Source organism: Bos taurus, chromosome 5 (genome assembly GCF_002263795.3).
Source record: "Bos taurus isolate L1 Dominette 01449 registration number 42190680 breed Hereford chromosome 5, ARS-UCD2.0, whole genome shotgun sequence".
NCBI classification, from domain to species: Eukaryota; Metazoa; Chordata; class Mammalia; order Artiodactyla; family Bovidae; genus Bos; species Bos taurus.
This window is the reverse complement of record NC_037332.1, coordinates 50453398-50469292: the sequence shown is the minus strand read 5'-3', so window position 1 is coordinate 50469292 and position 15895 is coordinate 50453398. Positions and strand designations below refer to the sequence as shown.

The 15895-nt window shown below is 41.0% G+C and overlaps 1 long non-coding RNA gene across 1 annotated transcript; it reads right to left on the bottom strand.

The window, feature by feature from the left end:
* Positions 1–7579: 7579 nt before the first annotated feature.
* LOC132345291 (uncharacterized) lies at positions 7580–15542 on the bottom strand. The gene is made up of 2 exons (XR_009494524.1): positions 14978–15542; positions 7580–9783 (listed from the first exon to the last, which is right to left on the bottom strand). It is a non-coding gene; the product is annotated as an uncharacterized lncRNA (long non-coding RNA).
* Between the last annotated feature and the right edge of the window lie 353 nt (positions 15543–15895).

Here is a 15895-nt window from a genome sequence, read left to right as displayed (position 1 = left end):
CACAGAGTCGGACACGACTGAAACGACTTAGCAGAAGCAGCATGCGTGTTGAAGGGTCAGGCAAATAGGAAGGAGGTCTGAGAGTCCAGCGATGATCCAAGACACATTTGTGCTGTCATTCATACACGTGATGTTTGCCCTGGTTCTTTGCACAACCTGTGCAAGTGTTAATGTCTTCTCCCTTTACCTCATTCTATTAATCACGGTTTCTGTTTTCTATATTTTATGATGCTCAGCCTGGAGAGACTGCCCCTCCCAAGGCTAGCTAATTCCTACAGCTGAACAACTTGCCTGTGAGACTTTTTTTCCCCCCAATATTCATTTATTTGTCTGCTTTCGGTCTTAGTTACTACACACAGGATCTTTCCTTGCAGCACCTGAGCTCCGGAGTGCATGGGCTCAGTAGTTGCAGCTTGCAGGCTGAGTTGCTCAGGGGCATGTGGGATCTTAGTTCCCCAACCAGGGGATCAAACCTGCATCCCTGCATTGCAAGGCAGATTCTCAACCACTGGACCACCAGGAATGTCCCTTGCCCATGAGACTTTCATATGCAAACCAACCAATTCAAAGGCCTTATCACCAACCACCTTCTTTATCTGACTCACATACTGAGCCTGTTTCCCCTAAATCATCTCAAGGCCAGCTACTGGCCAGCCACTGGAGACCACCCTATAACCAAGAGCCCACTGAAATTATTAAAACATCCAAAGCTGAGCTTGCTCAACTGGCTTACACTACCTTGCCCATTCCTTCCTTCCTTCTTGTAGAATACAATAGTGGGCCATGCTTTCACTTCACTCCTTCTGCCCCCTGACTGACCCTGGCATTAACCCATGTGCCGTGTGTGGCATGGCATATCCACTGCTCTTGGGAAGTGTTAGTAATGTACACCTGCCTCCTCTGTAAAGGCAATAGCCTCTGTGTCTGTTACCTTACATTCCCTGATTGAACAGATCCTGGATGTGTTTTAACATACTCACATCTTATTCTACATCCCCTGCTCCAGCTCCTACAAGAAACTGAAATCATCAGTCAGTTCCAGTCAGGAGACAGAGCTCAGACAGGTCTTGGTTGCAAGGGTAACCATAAATCTTTGGCTTCCTTAGAGAAAGTTGGGTCTAACCAAGTGTCTGATTGGAACCACTTACTCAATCACACTGCTTTTATTGCTGAAGCACAAACCACATCATGAAGGTTAGTTGAATGCCCTCTGGAAAAAGTTTTCCTCTGTGTAAACATGGGGAAATTAGTCTAGGAACCAGAATTCAAGCTGCAGGTATTTTGACCCAACCATGCATTATGCTCAGCAGAAATATTACGAGTTAAAATACTGAGGCCCTCTGATTGGGAGCTAGCAAAAGACATATCAGAAACCCCAGAGAATTTCTGGGAAAAGATTTGCTGAATGATAGTAAAACAATACATGGCCCTATCCCCTGAGATTTGATTCTTCTGGACTCTGTCAGAAAAGTATGCTTGAAATGTGAAAATGCTCAATCAGAGATAGATTTGAATTTTGGAAGGCTGAATCACATGATAAGACAGCAAGAAATTAACTTTGATGGGAAAACAGTGTGGAAATAAGATTAAGCGAGAAAGGTATTAAAGACAGACTGCTGAAACATCTGGTTCTTAAGTGACTGGTGTGTCTGAATTCAACAGCCAGTAGTCAAATTGGAACTTAAATAATTATTCTTAGCAGTTTGAATTTTATGAAGCTGGAGGCAGAACTGTGTTAGTTTTTCTGAAATGACTCCATCTTATGGAAAATGCTTCGTGTTGATGTGAGGCAATAGGAAATAAAATGACTTTGAGTTCCATTAACTTTTCAGTGAGCCAATAGTGGACTTAGAGGAAAGTAGTTGATAAAGTCTCATAAAACAATACATTTCTCGGGGTTGTATGGAGCATCTATACTCTGGCGGATTCCATGTTGTGGGCACAGTGCACATGGCTGGTTGCCCAGGCATCATCAGTTCCCTTTCTTCCGTCCTTCTAATAGCACCCAGTTTTGATCCAGGAGACCACTGTTCTCTCTGCTGTGGAGCAGCCCTGCAGTTTTGGTGCAGTTGAACCCACCTCCAGCTTCCCAAGTGGTGCGGTGGCAAAGAGTCCCCCTACCAGTGCAGGGGATGCAAGAGACACGGGTTCAACCCTTGGGTCAGGAGCTTCCCTTAGACTAAGAAATGGCTACCCACTCAGTATTCTTAACTGGAAAATCCCATGGACAGAGGAACCTGGCAGGCTACAGTCCATGGTGTCGTAAAGGGTCGCGGACAAGACTGAGCACATGTCCACACACCCCTCCACACACACACACACCAGCTGTCTACTAGCAGCTTGTGAGATGAGCTTACATGCCCCAGGGACTGGCTGAGAGACCCCAGGTGTAAACCAATCAGTGCATGATTTTATCCTGGCCAGAGGGTGGTGCAGTCTGTTCGAAGCTCAGCATTTCTGTCCTGAGTTCCGGACTCACTTTTCGTGATGTGAATAAGGAAGCTGTTCTGGTCGTGGTGGGCAGCCATCTAGTTACTATGAGAGTAACTAGTCTGAAGACTGAGCCAGTATAAGGAAGGGAGTGATGCCAAGGGAACTGGGGAGAATGGAGCCAGAGCCCTGGTGAAGCTAGACTTTCCAGTATCATGAGCCATCCAGTGCCCTCTGTTGTTTGCCAGTTGGTTTGCTTGTTGCTTGGTTGGTTGGTTGTTGGTTTGCTTGCTGATGCAGGGAGTTGAAAGGAAGTATAAAGCTTGGTTCTATGTCTTAGCATTTATACAGGAAATATAAACCTTGGTTCTTTATGCCATGTCGTGCTAAGTTGCTTCAGTTGTGTCCAACTCTTTGTGACCCCATGGACTGTAGCCCACCAGGCTCCTCTGTCCATGGGATTCTCCAGGCAAGAAGACTGGAGTGGGTTGCCATGCCCTCCTTCAGGGGATCCTCCCAACCCAGGGATTGAACCCACGTCTTCTGTGGCTTCTGCTTTGTAGGCGGGTTCTTTACCACTGGAGTCACTGGGGAAGCCCTTGATTCTTTATATTTAAGCTTAATTGTGGAGTAAATGGGTTTCCTCAACCTTTTCTGGCAGACAATATTAGCAAGAGGAAAGTTTCTTTCTTTTTATCGTTACTTTTTAAATTTTGTAGATATTGCACTCTGAAGAATCTGACATTTTTCTCAGGCTCTATTGAAGGGAACACAAGATGATGGGCATTGCCTGAGAGAACTGGAAGAAAGCCACAGAGGACACAGAGGGAAAATGACTCCAGCTTCCCCTGATCACTTTCCCAGACAGACTGACCCTGTTACAGGCCTTCCCCTGGGTGTTAAGACATGGTTTTATGTACATGTAGCAAGAGGCGGATGCTTGAGGTTAAGACTTGTGTATCAGTGGGATTCAAATTAGTGTAAACATCACTGACCAATTAGTGAGGTGGGTCTTCCAGGGGCTTATGTGCCCAAAGAACTGAGGAATCTCCCAGGCAAGATCTCGTTTTCTGAGAAGTCCAGGAGGCTGGCTTGATATAATGAACAAAACCTTAATTTTCAGAGCAGAGAAATAATTTCCAGGGGAGTCCCCAAGTGGACTCATGTGTGGTTCTTGAGATGGGAAAAAGAGCACTGTGGGTTAAAAATGAAAGAAGCTGAAAAAAGAAGAAAGAAAGAGACATGAGAGAGAGAAGAGAGAAAGGTAAGGAGGAAGGAAGGAAGCAGGAGAGAAAAGGAGGGAGGGAGGAAGGAGGAGAAGGAGGGAGAAAAGAAAATAAAAGAAAGAAAAAAGCATGCGGCTGGGTGTCAATGATTTCCGGCAGGCTGTGGTCACTCTCCCACAAGCTTGGGTGTCTATTGCTCTTCCTGGCATGGCTGTATCTCTAGCCTAGTCAGGGTAATGGTGACAACTGGTAACAGCTGACAATTAGTTATTAAAAAAGCAAACAATCTAAAACTCCAAGCAAACAGTCTAAAACTCCATGATGATAAAATAAAAGGGGATCAGATAACAACAGGGAATATAGTTAGAAACAATGGTCTGGAAGGAAAGGCTACAGTGTCATATGAAATTACCATTTCTTCAGACATTAACAAGGTATCCAACTTGCTTTCCCTAGAAGAATGTGAGGGGAAAGCTATATTGCTCTTGGTGCAAAATAACACTAATTTGGTGGATTTGTATAAGACTATCAAGTGGTTCTTCTCTCAAAAGAAATTCTGGTGCCAAAGAAAAATATGTCATGTGGGAAATTATCTTGATGCAACGGTAGCGTCTGAGTACAGTCCAGGCAAGATCCCAGAGGGTCCTAGAGCAGAAACCTCACAGAGTAAGTCAGCACGCTCCAATCACGTGATTTATTGGATCAGCAGGAAACATCCATTGAGTAGACAGAGAAAAGAGGTTCGAGGTAAGTTGACATACTTAGGGGGGAGTGAAATGACCACACTACTGAATCCTGTGTTCTTCAACTATTCCCAGGTCCTCTCTCTTTCCTTCTCTATTCCCTCTCTCCCTCTCCTTCTCCCTACTTCCTCTCACCCACTGTCTATTGCATCAGTTTTTCTCTGGGTTTGTGGAGTCAACACAGCTCTGTTGCCACAGAGGCAAGGATGCCTGCCACAGCTGGAGCTCACCAATTAGCTTGCTGGGCAGCCTTGAGCTGTATTTCTTTGGCAGAGTACATGCAAAGCCAAAATGGGGCCCCAGTGGCAGGCCAACTGAGAGGTGAAATGCGTCTGTTTGAAGGCGGCTTGATTTGTACCTCCTGATTTGGGCTTTCCAGCATTTTCCCTATATAAGTAAATGTTCTTAATGGTCCATCTTTTTAAAGCATGTATTTCAGTCCTTCTGTCTTTAACATGTCTTGCTGATTGCCAACTATCTGTACGTAACCAGATTCCCATCTTGTGAATTCTGCTCACGTCTCACAAGCCACTTGCTTACTATCTTTATTTAGCACATCTTATGAGTTTTAGGCATCCTACTTGTTTCTTGTCTGTCCAGTAGCACTGAGTACTCTGTCAATATCAAATACGCAGTACAGATAATACATGGCAACTGCCTCCCACAAAGAGCACATCACCGTTTTTACCATCACCTACATTTCAATGAAAGAACTAAGCAAAACAAGCTAAGAATATACTGTGTCCTTCAGCATCTCAGAAACGAAGACCACTCCTCCTACTGCTGCTGTCATCCTTTACTGAGTGTTTTTCTGTCCCAGCTAAATGTTTACATACATCTCCATATCCAGTCTCACAATGAACCCATGAAGTAAGTATTATATCAGGCCTACAGGTGAGATAACTGAGGTTTGGAGCAGGAATATGACGTATCGGGGTCCAGTGGTATGGGGGGAGCAGAGGAGGAAGGGAGCCCGAGACTGTCTGACCACCAAATCCTCCTTCTGGTCATTAGACTAGGCTTTCCTACTCTCAGAGCCTCTTAGGGACGCCAGCATTCCACTTCTTAGAGCCCTTCTCCCACTCCCTGCTGGTCATCTGTGAGGGCTTCACTCCTACAGGGACCTCCATGGTGGCTTGTTCTGTTTGAAAACATTTTATTGAAGTCTAGCTGGTTTACAATGTTATGTTAATTTCTGTTGTACATCAAAGTGATTCAGTTAAACATACATATATATATACTTTTTCATATTCTTTTACATTATGGTTTATCACAGGATATTGAATATAGTTCTCTGAATTATACAATAGGACCTTGTTTTTTATCCATCCTATTTATTATAGTTTGCATCTGCTAATCCCAAACTCCCAATTCATCCCTTCCTCTGGTCCGTGGCAACCACAAGTCTATTATATATGTCTATGAGTCTGTTTCTGCTTTGTAGATAGGCTCACTTGTGTAGTATTTTAGATTTCACATATAAGAGATATCGTATGGCATTTGCCTTTCTCCTTCTGACGTACTTCACACCTAGTATGATAATCTCTAGGTTCATCCGTGTTCCTGCACATGGCATCGTTTCATTCTTTTTTAATGGCTGAGAAGTATTTCATTGTATAGAAGTACCACATCTTCTTTATCCATTCATCTGACAATTGGACATTTAGGTTGTTTCATGTCTTGTCTATTGTATAAACAGTGCAGCTATGAGCATGGGGGGGGAGTGTATCTTTTTCATTTATAGTTTTGTCCAGATATATGCCCAGGAATGGAATTGCTGGGTCATGTGGCAACTCTGTATCAATTTATTACTACATTCTGGGGTAGCTTATTCTTCATGTGCTCACTTCACATAATGATGTAGCATTAAATTTCAGGTCACGTCAGAAGAAAATGAAACAGAATAACTAATTTTAAAATAAGATCCACATGGCTCATTTAGTTGAAAGTAGGTGTAAATGGGTTGTGAAAGTAATGTGTAAAAAGAATGGCCAAATTGTTTAGTTAGCAAAGAAAAACCCTGTATCAGGGAGAGGCAACCTCTGTTAATAGAGGACAGCACCCGTGTGATGAAGAGAATAGCTACAATTTTCTGGGTGTTATTATGAGCCAGGCACAGTACGCATGTTATTTTAAATCCACAAGCCTCTGAAAGTTGGATATACAGAGAGGAAAATGAGGTGCAGTCTGGTTTAATCACGTGTTCCAGGTCACTGGGCTAGGAAGCAGAGAGGCTGGGTTTTGATCTCACGTTGTCCCAGCCTTTACTCACTAACAATCTGCACAAGAGGAAGAAAGAGTTTGGTGAGTAAAAGTGAAGGCAGAGGTACACAGGACATCTTTTGGGTCTGTTTCAGAGAGAAGCCAATGGAAGCCTTTGAAATTGAAATAAAAGAAGTCAGAATTATATGTCTCCTACTAAGAAGTAAAGGATGCAACCTTTGTTTATCCAAAGTTATCCAAGTTCAGTATAGTGTATTTCTATGCCCTGAAATGTTTAAAATCTTTTTTGGGACGGTTTTCAAAGATCATTGGCTGGATTTATCAAGCTAAAGACAAAGATCTCAAGTCAGATTACTGTTAAATATTCTGAGCTTTCTCACCCATGGTCCAAGGAGATCAGAACTGTTAAGTGTATACCACATGTGTTCTTATGTGTTTATAAATACAAATCTTAAATTTTTCTGCATTTGTGTACATCATATTATGTAAAAATAACTTAATTATAACATGTCATCAAATAGGACTAGGCTAGTGGTAAAAATATTTCATCTGTTGGTAACTATTGTCAATCATTTCAGACCTCTACTCAAATTGAATTCACTGGAATTTCTTTCTCATTTTTTCCTTTTCTGCCTTGAATTACATTTTTCCCCACTGACTATATAATAAGTTGATTTAACTTCTGATGGCTAGGATAGTTGTAATAATTGATATCTTCCACTGCAGCTGTTTTTGACCAGCTTGAATAAACACATATCTGACAGCTTCTAAATCTAAACACATTATTAAGTTGCAGTCTTTCACAGGTCACAGAATGAGTTACTGGCAAAATGGGATTTTAACTGTGGTAGGGTATGTGTAGGAGAGCTGTCATGAATTTGTCTTCATGGAAAACTAGTTCTGCATCTGATTTCTGTCAAAGAAAATGACTTAAACACCACTCTAAAGCAAAAATCATCATTTTAGGCAGCAGTCTTTAATTGACTTACATAATTGGTCAATATATTTAGTTACTTGGACTACATTTTTCAGCTAAATTATGTTGAAAACTCGTCAGGACATTACATTGCTTAAAATTTGAAATTTTGAGCATGTATTACTAAGTTTTAAGAGCTATAGTGGAAAACTAACAAATATTTTCAAAATGTCAGGCTAAAAGAATCATTTTTTGAGCTTTGAATTGTTTGTGGGAAGGAGCAGCACAGAACTGTTTTCTGGAGAAAACCATGGCCTGCCTGTAGGGGCTCTCTTGGCCCATTTCTGTGCCAAAGGTGTGGTAAATCTCCGTAAAGGGCATTCATCCTGGCGAGGACTTTTTTTTTTAATATTAAAGTATAGTTGATTTACAATGTTAATTTCTGCTGTAGAGAAAAGTGACTCTGTTATAAACACACACATATGCGTTCTTTTTATATCCTTTCTGTTATGGTTAATCAGGATATTGAATATATTCTCTGTGTTCTGCAGTATAGGATCCTGTCATTTTCCATTCTGTGTATAATAGTTTGCATCTACTAACCCCAAACTCCCAGTCCACCCTTCCCGCACATCCCTCCACCCTAGCAACCACAAGTCTGTTCTCTATGGCCATGATTCTATTTCTGTTTCATACATATAGGTTCATTTGCGTCATATTTTAGATTTCACAAAAAGTGATATCATATGCTATTTGTCTTTCACTTTCTGACTTTCTTCACTTAGTATAATAATCTCTAGTTCCATCCATCTTTCTTCAAATGGCATTATTTCATTCTTTTTTTTTTTTTAACAGCAAAGTAGTATTTTGTTGTATCCATGTACAACATCTTCTATATCCATTCATCAGTCAATGGACATTTAGGTGGTTTCCATGTCTTGGCTCTTGTCAAAAGCACTGCTATGATCATAGGGGTGCGTGTATTTTTTTGTATTATAGTTTTGGCGATACATATTCCTAGGGGTAGGATTATTGAATCATATGGTAATTCTGTTTTTAGCTTTTTGAGGAACCTCCATACTGTTTTTCACAGTGGCTGTATCAGCTTACATTCCCACTAACACTGTAGTAGGGTTCCCTTTTCTCCACACTCCCCTGGTGGCTCAGATGGTAAAGAATCTTCCAGTAATGCAGGAGACCTGGGTTTGATCCTTGGGTTGGGAGGATCACTGGAGGAAGGCATGGCAACCCACTCCAGTATTCTGGCCTGGAGAATTTCATGGACAGAGGAGCCTGGAGGGCTACATACAGTCCATGAGGTCCAAAAAGAGTCGGACATGACTGAATGACTTTCATTTTCCATTTTCTCTACATCCTCTCCAGCCTTTGTTATTTGTAGACTTTTCAATGATGGCCATTCTGACTTGTGTGTCATGTTACTGGTGAAGCATGTTGATTTTCACAAGATAACATCCTTGTTCTCTTTTTCTCAGCTGCTTGTTAAATATTACTAAACTGCTTTTATTAAATGCCAGGAATAATGACTGCAAACTCCTATGACCAACTCTCAAAGGAATGCTGTGGTGTCACTGACTTCCCTGGTATTCTGAATTCTATGCCTGAATCAAGACAAATCATGAGGGACCACATGGTGCTGGCCCTCATAGAACTGTTCTCTCTTGGGTGCTGTGCTCTTTCAGCTTGTTGGGAATGGGATGGTTACTGTTGAATCTTTAAGTTGCTAGCAAGGTTCTTTTCCTTGCCATCTCGCATATATCTTCCTTTGTCAACCTGGCTTTGGTGTCAGTAGTAGAAACCGGGGGATTCCGTCTAGTGATCTCTTCATCTGGGTGGTGACCTGACACCCCTTTGACTGTAACTTACAGTGGGGTGGATTGGTGACAATGGAATATTTTGGAACAGTGGTCCCTCACTTTCTGAATATCTATTCAAACATGTTTCCTCCTGGATGTTGTCTAGTTTCCTAAATATCTCCTCCTACAGACCTTCTTGTGGTTCCTCATTGCTCAAAGCTGCTGTCCTCTCCCACAGAAGAACAATCTTTCATTGAGGATGATAGAATTCTGGCTTCATGTTCTTCTTCTGTCTTAAGTTTCTCCCAGATCTTAACATTTTCTCTATTCACTTTAGCTTCTACTGACTTCTCAAGAGGGACAGCTAAACACTGGTCACAGATCAGAAGAAGGGGAGGAAGTGATGAGTGATCCAATTCCATTTGAAGTACCTAAAATCAAACACATTTCACCATTTAATCTTGAATGTCCATCATGTTTAGCTGCAACTTCAATATCCACTTCAAACTGAGCTTAACCGAGCCAAGTCCAGCCTGGGTTCATTTGCAGTGCAAGGTAAAGGTGATCCTTCATATCTTTCTTTCTATCCCAAAGCTCAGCTCTACATCTCTTGATACCAGTTGTTCAGTTGCCTTGAGGAATTTCTGCAAGACCTCCATAAAGAAAACTGTAGAACTTTATTAAGATCTATAAAAGAGGAACTGAACAAATGGAGAGACATATCCCGTCTAAGACAATGGCATAAATATGCCAATTCTTCCCAACTTGAATTATATATTCAAATAAAGTGCGCTCAAAACCATGGAACATGCTAGGTTGTTTTCACAATTTAGACAGAAGACAAAAGGGTAAAAAGTAGCTAAGATATTTCTGAAGTGTGGGGTATCAGTAATGTGAAACTGTGATTAAGACAGTGAAATTATTAGAGGATGGGGAGAGATCTGGGATGGATATTCACGTAGTATAAAAGTATTCCCAAATGCTTTTTAATTAGGTTCCAATTAATAGGCTGAAAACACTTATCACATAACTTTATCGTAGAGAAATTGTCCAGACACGAAATTATCCTGCTAATGAAAGTTAAGTTCACCAGTTATGAGGCAAATCAACAACGTGCGCCTCCATAAAGGACACAATGAGAAGGGCACAGAATCGCTGCTGTGCTACTCGGGCCCAGTACGCGTAACCTAAAGGCAGTTATGAGGAAGGCCCCAAACAAGAGACTGTCTACCAAGTAAATGGCCTGTTTCTTTTTTCAAAAGTGTCAAGGTCATGAAAGGCAAAAGAGCAAGGAACTTTTCTAGGCTGGAGACTAAAGAGAGATGACCATGACAGCAACATGTGACCTGGGATTACATCCAGGACCAGGCAAGAAACTGGACAATTAGCATAATTTGAATGGAGTATCTAGTAACATATCAATGTGATTCTCTTGATTTTGATCATTGTATTTAGCTATGTAGGAGACTATCTTTGTTTTTAGGAAATACACACAAAAGTATTGATGAATGATGAGTTGTCATGTCTGAAATGATTCAGAGAAAAAAAAATCACACACATGTGCACATACATTCAGGAAGAGAGAGAGAAGAGAAAGAGAAAAGTAAGACAAATGTAACAAAACATGAATAGCTGTGGAATGGGTAAACAGTATACATAGAAATGCTTTGCATTCTTCTCTCAACTTTCTGTAAGTTTAAATTATTTTAAAATAAAGAGATAAAAGCGTACATCAGGAGCTCCTACAAATAGAAAGAAAAGCATAAATGACACACCCTGAGTTGGGGGTGGCGGGGGGCGGTGGCGGGATGTAGGCAAACGTTTCACACAACAGGACGTACCCGTGGCCAATAAAGCTGGGATGACATTATTTGACATCATTTACGGCTCTGGTCAAGACCGTAATGAGGCATCTTTTTGTATCCATTTACTGCCCCAAATTTAAAAGTCTAAACATATCAAGTGTTGAGAGGATTTAGTTTCAAATAATCTATTATAAATTCCTAGAGGGAGTGTAATTTGTTCCTGTCTGTCTAAATAACAACTTGTCATTTTCTCAAAGTTGTTGAATTGAACATTTGCATAGCCCATGACTCAGCAATTCCATACTGGGAATACAGCTAAAAAAACAAAAAGCCTCTAATACTTATGCACTTGGGGACCTGGGCAGCATAATCAGAGAAGTACTATTTGCAATAGGAAAACCTGGAAAGAATTCACATGCCTATAAATGGAAGACTAGGTAAAAGAACTGTGGTACATTTGCACCATCAAGAATTTTAGCAATGTAATATGAAACATTCAGAAAGCTAAGATCATGGCATCCAGTCCCATCACTTCATGGTAAATAGAAGGGAAAACAATGGAAACAGTGACAGATTTTATTTTCTTGGGCTCTAAAATCACTGCAGATAGTGATGGCAGCCATAAAATTAAGATACTTGCTCCTTGGAAAAAAGTTATGACAAACCTAGACAGAGTATTAAAAAGCAGAGACATTACTTTGCCCACAAAGATCTGTCTAGTCAAAGCTCGGGTTTTTCCAGTAGTCATGTATGGATGTGAGAGTTGGACCATAAAGAAAGCTGAGCACCGAAGAATTGATGCTTTTGAACTGTGGTGTTGGAGAAGACTCTTGAGAGTCCCTTGGATTGCAGGATCATCAAACCAGTCAATTCTAAAGGAATTCAACCCTGAATATTCATTGGAAGAACTAATACTCAAGCTGAAACTCCAATACTTTGGCCAACTGATGCAAAGAGCCGACTCATTGGAAAAGACCCTGAAGCTGGGAAAGATCGAGAGCAGAAGGAGAAGGGGACGACAGAGGAAAAGATTGTTGGATGGCACCACTGACTTGATGGAGTTGAGTTTGACCAAGCTCTGGGAGTTCGTGAAGGACAGAGAAGTCTGGCGTCCTGCAGTCCATGGGGTCGCAAAGAGTTGGACATAACTGAGTGACTGAACAAAAACAACAATATGAAATGGAAAACGAAGGCATCCCCAGTCACACACAGCATGATATCATTTTTGTGAAGTTAAAATAACTAAAATATTTAAAATGATGAACATATACTAGATTCATAAAACTAGAAAAATGCAAGGGGATAGTGAATACACAGGATGTGTACTTTTATTGCCATAGAGAAACACACTGCTTTAAAGGTGAATTCATGTTTCTCCAGAAAATAAAATAAAAATTTGGTAAGTGTTAATTAAAAGACCTTTAAAAAAAACTTTTATTCACCAAGTGTCCAAAGTCTTACTGTTTAGCCTTATCCAGTAAACCTGGATTCCTTATCTAGGAAACCCAGTACACAGATTATTCCTGTATATTTTGTGGTTAACAAAATAAGAAATTTTATACTTCTATACTAAAATACAAGCTCCATAAAGACATAAATTTTTGTCTTTTGGGTTTACTATTGTGTCCCAAGCGTCTATAGAAGATAGTCAATAAATAATTACCCATGAATAGTAAGTGAATGAATGAAAATCTCTATTTGCCAATGTTTTTAAAGGGTTATATTGCAGTAACATAAAGTGTCCAGTGGGTGGGGCTCATACCGCATTTTGATGACAGTACAACAAAGCAAGAATTGAACATATTTTTTTTAATTTCCATGTCCTTGGGTGAATTTTAGGTGGTTCTGTGGGAACTCTGTAATGAGTTTAGATTTTCTCTGAAGTATACTGATTGGTACCAAACTTAAACCTTTTTAGTTTGGTATTTAATTGTGTTTGATTAACAACTTTCGTGTGTGTGTGTGTGTGTGTGTGTGTGTGTGTGTGTGTAGTGTGTGCGTTTGCGCGCGCGCATGCCTAGTTGCACCAACTCTTTGCGACCCCACCAGCTCCTCTGTCCATGAAACTTTGCAGGCAAGAATACTGGAATGGGTTGCCACTTCCTGTTCCAGGGGATCCTGGCGACCCAGGGATCACACTGGTTCCGCTTGTGTCTCTTGCATTGGCAGGCAGATTCTTTATCCCTGGACCACCTGGCAAGCCACAACTTTCTCATAGAAAACTTAAATATTTTGGTTTTTGAGTTAATAAGTGAAAAGTGTGTCCTCTTTAGGAAGTTCAACTCTGTTGCTAACTTTATTTAAAGATTTAATTATGGGTTAAAAAACTAAGGGTGTTAAAGAATGAGAAAAATCACTTTGAAAGAGAATGAGAGGTCAAACAGTGATAAAGAATGTAATATGAATGGTGACTACGCTGACACTGTTGAAAGGAAAGGAGAGTCAAAGCAGTTTTCGCTGTCATTTAGTTAAAAGTCCTGGCATTCATATGAATGCTGTGTACTTCAATTACATCATTAGATTCGTTTAGTTTTCATTTTTTATTGAAGTATAGTTTGAGTTACAGTATTAGTTTCAGGCCTATGGCATAGTGACTCAGTATTTTTTAAATTAAAAATTGTTACATGATAATTGCCATTATTCCCTGTGCTGTACAATGTATTCTTGCTGCTTATTTATTTTATATGTGGTAGTTTGTATCTCTTAACGCCCTACCCCAATCTTGTCCCCCTTTTCCCTCTCCCCACTGGTAACCCTTAATTTTCTATATCTGTGAGGCTGCTTCTGTTTTGTTATATACATCGACTTGTATTAGTTTTTAGATTCTGCATGTAAGTGATCTTGGGTGCTAGGGGCTCAGTCATGTCTGACTCTCTGCGACCCCATGGACTGTAGCCTGCCAGGCTCCTCTGTCCGTGGGATTTTTCAGGCAAGAATACTGGAGTGGGTTGCCATTTCCTCCTCCAGGTGGTCTTCCTGACACAGAGATCGAACCCACGTCTTCTGTGCCTCCTGCATTGAAAGGTGGGTTCTTTACCACTGAGTCATCTGGGAAGCCTATCATTCAGTATTTGTCTTTATCTGACTTATTTCACTAAGCATAACATTCTCTAGGCCCATCTACTTTGCTGAAAATGGGAGAATTTCATTCTTTTTAGTTTTCTTTCTTGAGTCAGTTACTAGATGTTTATCCTCATAGGGCTCCCGTACCTCTGCTAACTGGGCCTCTTCCTCTCCCCTCTTTGCTCTTCGGATGCACTTCCACATGATCTCCAGATCTGCCATTTGTAATATGTGTGCGTCCTTCCTTTTACTTCTCGTTCAGTGGAAGTCTGGCTCTTGTGTGAAGACCTTGCTTTCCCACCTCCTCTTAAGCTGCTTTCCCTTCTGCACGCTTCTTGCCACTGGGCCTGGACAAGGACAGGAGGAGCCAGCGGGCCCCTCAGTGCTGTTCCTGATCGTTCTCCCGTCCACCTCCTGAAAACCCTGCTTTGAAGTCCTTGCCATCAGATTATTCTACAGCCCCTGCCTGCTGGAGTCCTCTACTTCCTGTTCCTCCTCCTCACTTCTTTAATATTTTTAGCTCCTGGCTCATTGCCCTTTTCTGCTTAAAAGTCCTGTGACGCTTGTTGGTTATTTCAGTATCCAAATGAATGATCTTTTCAACACCCCAGCCCTCAGCTCTTGGTTGCTTAACCTTCTTTTCTCCAGGGATCTTGTCCTTTCCCTTATCTCAGGCATTCACTCCCACAGTCATACCTTTGCCCTTGTGTTTATCAAAAAATTAGTTCCTACCTTACTCTCAGTTTCAAGCACCTACCTCCCCATCACCACGTGCTGTGTTGCTAGCTCACTCTCTTTGATGCACGGTCCTCACTTTTCCAGCCCCGCTGGACCTTCAGTCCGTTGACTGACCACCTTTTTGTCTTCTCTCACTCTCCTTCTTAACCTCATACTACAGCCTTACCTCGCCTGGATTCCATGCTGTGACATCATAGTTACGCCACAGAAATCCCAGATGCCCTTGCCTCATTCTTTGGCACAGATGCCTGGAAAACCCCAGTCCTAGTTAAATCTAGTTCTCTGTCTACTCCACGCCTGCCTCCTTGCAGCCAAACACGATGGATAAAACCCTACACCCATGACTATTGGACTCACTGAAATTCATCCCCATTAATCTCAAGTGGTCCCTCCCCGTTGCCTAGCAGTCCTACTTCATCTTTTTAGTTTATGGCTTCTTCCGCTTTTTTGGACCCTTGTTCTTCAAATTGGGTATTTACAAAGTTAAATAGGTGAGAACAGAATAGAACTGAGTGGAGTTCACAGCACATAATATGAGTAAATATTATGTCATGAAATGCTTATTTCAGTTATTCATATACCGTTTCCCCCCTTATCTCTGGCGTATATGTTCAAAGACCCTGGGTGCATACCTGTAACCGTGGATAGTCCTGAACCCTATATTTACTATGTTGTTTTCGATGGATACACAGCTATGATAAAATTTAATCTATAAATTTGACACAGTAAGAAATCAACTAAATAACTAATGATAAAACAATTATAACAGTGTACTATAATATGCAAATATGATCTCTCCACCTCTCTCTCTCAAAATACCTTATTGTACAGATTGAATGCCTTTTCCATAAAGCACTTATCATGCAGTTTGAGGTGCAACAGCAAAAATTCTTTCCTTCACAGTTTCACAGATTTATTCTTATTGAAGATCTTAGGA